The 7,931-nt window shown below is 42.6% G+C and overlaps 1 protein-coding gene and 1 long non-coding RNA gene across 2 annotated transcripts in view; both read right to left on the minus strand.

Moving 5' to 3' along the window:
- LOC122552552 (immunoglobulin superfamily member 2-like) overlaps positions 1 to 7,931 on the minus strand; it is a 1,022,215-nt gene that overhangs the window by 1,005,933 nt on the left and 8,351 nt on the right. The gene's annotated exons all lie outside the window — the stretch shown is intronic.
- Positions 6,415 to 7,931, minus strand: part of LOC122552561 — a 4,366-nt gene continuing 2,849 nt past the window's right edge. The window contains exon 3 of the long non-coding RNA XR_006312415.1: positions 6,415 to 7,373. This is a non-coding gene — a long non-coding RNA (uncharacterized LOC122552561). The remainder of the gene's footprint in view (positions 7,374 to 7,931) is intronic.

Here is a 7,931-nt window from a genome sequence, read left to right on the forward strand (position 1 = left end):
TGGAGGGTTCCTAGGCGGAAGATGAGGCGCTCTTCCTCCAGTTGTCGTGTTGCTATGGTCTGGCGATGGAGGAGTCCAAGTGTTGCTTTTCCAGCAACACATTATCAGCTCAGATCTACAGTATCTGCAGTCCTCACTTTCTCCCTGAGCAGTAATAGACCCCAGTGTCACTGGGCTGTACGATTGTGATGGTCAGAATGAAGCTGTTACTGAAGGGGTCACTGGAAGGGTGGAATCACTCAGAGAATCTTTGGCCCCATTGGGTTTGATTAAAAACATAATGTTCCAAAATCACTCCCTCTGACACCCTCGTTGCTTGCGGTACCAGTAAATATCAGTGTGTGTCACAGCGGTGTTCATCACAGTGCACTGTAACCCTCGGTGACTCGTTCCAGGATTGGAGACTGCAGAAGGACTGGGGCAGATGTACCTTCAAAATAAAAAAAAAGAATAGCATTCTGATTGTTCTAAACTCCCGCCAGGATTTCAAGTGACTGTCCCAGCAGTCTGAGTCCTACATTAAAGAGAGGGAACAGGTTGTTAGACTGAACCAGTTGTGATGGTTTGTTCCTGATTGATATCCTGACTATCAGTCACTGTGTGCTGAAAACAGCAATACAGATGTTGCTATAGCAGTGACATGTTGAGCTCACACTGTCGAACCACAGTCTGGCACAAGCTAACTTGCCACGCATTGCAATCCTTTTCCCTGGACTATTCATTGTGGGAGAGGCTTCCTGACAATCCACAGCAGATGTGAGGATTGGAACTGGGAAGGGACTGCTGCATTAGAAAAGGCAGCCAGGCAGCACTTAAAGGGGCAGGATTTCCCTAAAGATCATTACAGATATAGCCTCTCCAGCCTCAGCAAACTGAGGGCTCTCCACAGGTAAGGGTCCTGGGGGTCAGACTGGGAAAAATGGGAAGTCTCTTCCTCCATTCCCTGGATACAGGATCTTTACCATGTAGAATTGAGCAAAAGTCCCCATAATCTAAACTGGACAAAACGCTCAACTTCTCAAAACTTTAAATAGTAAATGGAATCTGGAATGAGCCATGTGGAGAACAAACAAACCAACCCAGAGATCTGAGCTGGCTGTCTGGAACCTTTGCACAGCCTGGATTTCCATTTTACACATCATCTCTGAAAGAACAATCAACTAAAACAGACTCTGGCTTGGGGCTGTTCTTACACCTCAGGCTCCCCAAAGCAGACAGCATGGGGCCTACAGAGATAACAGACATTCAACTCCAATCAAAATCCAATCATACACACTCTGAACAATTGGGAAAGCAATTGATTTCAAAAGGAACACCAGAAAACATAGGTATGGCGTGAAGATAAGGGGCTCACAATTAGCATAATTGCAGGTCCTGACCTCAATTAACAGAGCCATCCCCGAGAGTGATCCCCAGGACAGATCCCAGGAGCAATGGAAATATACCAAACAGCTATCTCCAGAAGAAGAATTCCAGCAGCTCATTCTAAGAGCCACTGACACAGGTCTGTACCGAACCAGGGGAACCAACAGCGACCAACCACAAACAGCAAACTCAAAAACTGACAAACCCCAAAAACCAGTGACTTGACCTGACTGACACCACAAGGCCTCAGATACATCCTGAGGTGAAACCCAGGCCCGGATAATCAGCACAAAGGAAAGAAAACCAAGCCCCGATAGATCCACTACCCACTGTACCGCATCAGCAGATTCAGCTCAAACTGAGAGGCCTTTGCAATCTACAGTCTTCACCCAGGCTCTGGGCAGAGCAAGCAGGAACAGCCAGCTGTACTTAAAAACAGTATTTTTCTCAGCGGTGAGCTAGAACTCCCGAGACCCTTAGGTTTCTGACCGAGCCAGCATGGAGGGGGATCTGGGAGATGACAGTGTATTTGGACCCCAAGGGTAGGAAGCCTGATTAAGGTTTCTATGATTAAAACAGTTGGTTTTACATTCTAACAGTGTTGAATCTAGCTAATAGTGTAATTATAGTATTACTGCCATCTGTGGAATTGATTGTGTCAATTTTCCTATTTATTACATTCACCTGCATTTCTATTATTGTACTTATTGTTTATAATGTAAATAAACAGAGAAATTCTTTGGCCCTGACACTCCTGTCTGCTGCCTTCTTCATTTCAGATTTCCTCAATAAGTCCAGTGTCCAAAGCCAGGGATCTGGAGGTGATTGGAACCATTTCATAATCAAAGAATTACTGACTGAAAATCAGAAACTTACACACACAGCTACTGCTGCCTGACACAAAAGCAAAACAGGAAAAGTGGCTGAACTATGGCTGACACAGGAAATTAGAAACAATATGAGATCCAAGGAAGAGGTAAACAAATTGGTCTGGGAAATAACAGTCCTGAGAAGTGATTGATTAATGATTGATTAAGGAAGAGGAAATAATGCATGAGAGTCAGCTTGAGGGGAACATAAAAACTGACCGTAAAGCTCACTGAAGGAATGAGAAGAGAAAAAGATTTTTGAAGACTGCAAGGGACCTCCATGAAGAGAAAAAGATTTTTGAAGACTGCAAGGGACTTCCATGAAGGAATTTATAATGGGGAACAAAAAGTGGCAGACTACCAAAATACAAATGTTGATTCTGTGTTCACAAAGGGCATAAGCTAAATATCTGAAATATTCAGGAACTCAGGATTTAGTGAGAGAGAGAAACTGAAGGAAATCAGGATGAGTAGAGAAATGATGCTTGGGAAATTGTTGGAATTGAAGGCTGGTAAATCCCCAGGCTGATAATCTACATCACAGAGCAGGTAAGGAAGTGTCTGTAATAATAGTGGATTCATTGGTGATCGTGTCGTGGAATCGTACATTGCAGAAAAGGTCCTTCATGCTGTTGATGCTGCACTGACAATAACTTCCAATAAAGGCACTGTAATCTCAATTTCCTGCACTTGTCCCATATCCTTGGTCATCTTCCGAGATAATCCAAACTCCAGAACAGTCCCTCGAGATGAGAGGCTAGCTAATGCAACCCCACTGTATAATAAAGGGAGGCAGAGAGAAAAGAAAAAAATGATAGAGCAGTCAGTCTGACACTGATCATTGGGAAATGCTTGAATCTATTGTAAAAAGAAAATTGAGTCAGCAGGGCTTTATGACAGGGAAATCGAGCTTGACAAATCCACTGGAATTCTTTGTTGATGTCGCTCACAGAGTTGATGATGGGGATGTTGAGAAAATACCAAAAAGAGATGAATGTAAAATTAAAGCACATGGGATTGGAGGTAGTTTAATGATTAATAAAGAACTGAATAACAGACAAGAAACAATGAGTGGGAATAATTGAGTGTTTTTCTGAATGGCAGCCAGTGGGATACTGCAGGGATCAGTGCTAGCACCCCAGCTATTCACAATCTACATTAATGATTTTGATGAGGAAACTAAACGTAATGACTAAATGTAATTTTCAGATGACAGAAAGCTGGGTGAGAGGGTGAGCTGTGAGGAGGATGCAGAAATACTGCAGTGTGAATTGGAGAGGCTGAGTGAGTGGGCATATGCATGGCAGAGACAGGTTAATGTGGATAAATGTGAGTTTATACACTTTGGTACAAAAAACAGGAAGGCAGATTATCATCTGAATGGTGATAGATTGGGAAACGGGGAGGTACAATGAGACCTGGGTATCCTTGTACATCAGTCACTGAAAGGAAGTGTGTGAGTGCAACAGGCAGTGAAGAAGGCAAATGGGATATTGTCTTCAAAGAGTGAAGTACAGTACATCACAGGAAGGGGCCTGTACCAACACACTTCTAAAACAAAAATACTAGCTTTTGGAGCTACCACCTGATGAAGGAGCGTCGCTGCGAAAGCTAGTGTGCTTCCAATTAAACCTGTTTGACTATAACCTGGTGTTGTGCGATTTTTAACTTTGTACACCCCAGTCCAACACTGGCATCTCCGAATCAAAACAAAAACTATTTGCCTTTGCATGGGCTGTTGAGTAAATAGTGTGATTTCAGGCTTCTTTTAGCTTCTCATTATTTCTTTAATATAATAGTTTTCACCCTTCCTCAAGGTTGATTTATCTTAATGTGAGTGTCCAACAGTAACTGCTTGACCCCAGATTAATCATTCAGATTGTTCCCGTTGTCATATCAGGAAGATTCTGTCTGGTTTACACGGGACTGGAGAAGAACTTGGAGAGGGAGGAGAAGGATCCACTCATCATTGTCTATGTTGGGACCAATGACACTGGGAGCACAAGAAAGGAGGTCTCACTGAAAGACTGTGACCAATTGGGAGCTAAATGATAAAGCAGAATCTCCAAGGTAAGAATCTCTGGATTACTGCCTGAGCCACAACAAACTGACATGGGGTAAATACAGTCAAGCAGTTCAAAACATGGCTCAGAGTTCAGTCTAAGTGGAATGGGTTTCAGTTTGCGTAGGGGTTTAGGGCGTAGGATTAGGGGTTTAGATAGGATTGACCATGAGAACCTTTTTCCACGTATGGAGTCAGCTATTACAAGGGGGCATAGCTTTAAATTAAGGGGTGGTAGGTATAGGACAGATGTTAAGGGTAGATTCTTTACTCAGCGAGTAGTGAGTTCATGGAATGCCCTGCCATTGGCAGTGGTGGACTCTCCCTTTTTATGGGCATTTAAACAGGCATTGGATAGGCATATGGAGGATAGTGGGCTAGTGTAGGTTATGTGGGCTTGGATCGGCGCAACATCGAGGGCCAAAGGGCCTGTTCTGCACTGTATCTTTCTATGTTCTATGTTGTAGCACTGACATCTATACTGGGGTAAAAGGGAGCTGTTCTTCTGTGGGAGGCTTCACTTGAACATTGCTGGAATCAGTGTCCTGGTGAATTGAATAACTAGGGCTGTAGAGAGGGTTTTCAACTAATTAGAAGGGGGCAGGATTCAGGAGAAAGGGGCTGGGGGCTGACAAAGCAAGAGGAGACAGCAGCTACATTACCCAGAATGGGACAGGAACAGACAGAGGATACTAACACAGAAAAACAGCAGTGAATAGGGTCAGCAAGGGAAATAATGCTAAAAAGGCAACTAATGACTGTTGATTTTTCTGCACATACTATTCAAAACAAAATAACTGAAATAAAGACCTGATTTCAGGCAAACCTAGAATTGTGAAGAAGAGTCAGATCAAACATGTAACATTCACTCTGTTTCTCTCCCTGCAGATACTGCCAAACATCCTGAGTCTCTCCAGCATTCTCTGTATTTATTTCAGGTTTCCATTATCTGCAGTATTTTGATCATCTCAACTGAGTGACTGCCCTGTTTCTCCACACAGTTTATTGTATGTTCAGTTAAAACAATAAAACCCAAACTGCCCCAGCCAACTGCAGCTTCTTTAATGTCTCATTTCTCAGAAGTGTAATAAGTTAAAGTGTCAGTGAAGGGGAAGCAGTAACAATAAACCAACGGCTGCTGTCTTCTGAGGGAGGATATTAGTGACTGGATTTTCTAAATGTGGCCCATCGAGATTTATTTCAGGAGTGATGGTAATTATTTATTGAGTGCAAGTTCCTCACAATCAATCACCTAAACTTTGAAAATTCACACATTTGCTGCAACCCTGTGAATGCTCAAAACACTTACTAAAATATACATTGGCCCCGAACCCCTCCTCTTTATAACAACTGCCATTTATATATCAGTATGTACTCACTAAAATGATGGCAAAACTTTTCAAAAGTGAGGAAATGAACAAATTTTATCACCAATAAAGAAATGCGGCCTCAAGACAATAAACCAAAATATTTTATCAAAAAACTAAAATTGTTGGAGAAACTCAGCAGGTCTGATAATATCTGTGGGGAGAGAAACAGAGTTAATGTTTCCAGTCCAGTGTGACTCTGTTTCAGGAACTTGATCAAATGGTTCGGTCGGAAGCAGAGTCTGAAAGGGGATAGTGGAGAAATGGGATGGGTTAAACTCGAGAATTCCTGAAAATAGACCCAGGGATCATGACATGTGATTAACCCACAGCCAGACATTGTGGTCTCAGCTGGAGATCACCAAGCAGAACACAGGATTAGTTAAATACGGAGCTAGAAATTACTTCTCAGCAACCTGTGGGGGTGTGCTGTACCACTGGGTGGGGTTTGATCCCTGACTTTGTGGTCTACAGTTAGGGACACTGCCAGCATGTCACAGCCCCCTGACCCTGACATTAGTTACACGTCTCAAGGGCAGCAGCTTCTCTCAAACAAATGGCTCGAACCATTTGTCATTTCTGTTGCTGTTCATTCCAAGGCAGTTGTTGATAACACATGATAACACAGTGGGTTAGGGTGATGTGGGAGAGGAAAACTTTGTCACCTCAAATGTCCACAAGCTGCCAGCAGCTCCTGGTAAGACTTTTCAATTAATTAGCTCAAGAACACAGATACACAGTTTAATGGTCAGATAATTAATTTTTATTCAGAAACTGGTTATATCAGTGAAACCAAGCACAACTGAAGATATCTGCTGAACACACTCAGCCAAAAAATAATCAACAAAGATGAGCAAGAAGAAAACACCCAGACCACAGGCAGCAACTGTTGTTCCCTGTTGTTCATGATGTCATTTTCCAGTCTCTGACTGCAACATTTGAAAGCCATATTAGGTTAACATATGGAAACTGATGCGTGGATTGGCTCAAACCTGATTAAACAACAACAACAACTTTTATTTTCATAGTGCCTTTAACACTGGAAAACTTTCCAGGGTTTCTCACACAGAGTCACATGGGAAGAAATTAGTCTGGGTGACATTCCACAAGGGCAGCTGAGATGAGAAGGAATTTTATCAGCCAAAGGGCGATGAATCTGTGGAACCTATTATGCAAAGGGCTTTGGAGGCCAAGTCATTGAGTGTATATAAGACAGAGATAGATAGATTTTGGTCAGTAAGGAAGTCAAAAGTTATTGGGTGTGGCCAGGTGAATGAAGTTGAGAAACAGGTGAGCCATGATGGCAAACGAGGCTCGATGGGCCAAATGGCCTCCTTCTGCTCTTATATCTTATGGTCTTATAGACTAGACTGAGGGACAGTAATTGAATGGATATAGCCCCACACATTGCAGGTAGAGATGGCAGTGTCAATGGTCTGTACATTTGTAATGGGCAGAATGAAGCTGTTCTAGGAGGGCTCTCTGGAAAGTTGAAATGAAGCAGGAAAGCTGGAGGAATTTCCTGGTGAATTATTTCTGGAACGAGCTATCATCTTGCCCTTTCTTTTCCTCAGGAACTGTTGCTACCAATGAATGATCATTTCTTGCAGTTTGATGCTTCTCATGGTGCACAGTTCATTCTCACTGTCTGACCCTCTCTGACACGATGAACTGTTGGAAACTGAACTCGCACTGGATTCAACATGGCACCTGGAAATGGAAAATAAAGATCACTTTAAAAGCATTAAGGTCAGGCAGTAATCTGCATCTGACAATAAAAATCTGTATTTTCAATTGCTCAACCCCTCTGTTATCTGAGCTTCCTCATTTCTTATTATTTAGTGTGTAGTCCCTAGTCCTGTTACTTTTTCCAAAGCGCATCTCCTCACAGATATCAGGGTTTAATTCTAGCTGCCACTGATCTGGCCATCTGACCAATCCATTTCTATCCTCCTGCAATCTAACACCATCGTCTTCACTTTCAACCACTGGGCCAATCTTTCTGTCATCTGCAAATTTACTGATCAAACCCCATTCTTGGAACTGCATTGTTTGTATTCCTATTGATTTCCTGCAGTATATACCTAACCTGTTCCGTCGCTAAAATAAACATAAGTGATTTGTGGTCACTATCACCAAAGTGCTAACTGATCTCCAAATCTAACACCCAGCCTGGTTTATTACCCAGTACCAAATCCAATGCAGCCTTGCCTTTTATTGGCCAACCAACATATTGTGGCAAAAGTGAGGACTGCAGATGCTGGAAAT

The sequence above is a fragment of the Chiloscyllium plagiosum genome, chromosome 9 (genome assembly GCF_004010195.1).
Source record: "Chiloscyllium plagiosum isolate BGI_BamShark_2017 chromosome 9, ASM401019v2, whole genome shotgun sequence".
Taxonomy (NCBI): Eukaryota; Metazoa; Chordata; class Chondrichthyes; order Orectolobiformes; family Hemiscylliidae; genus Chiloscyllium; species Chiloscyllium plagiosum.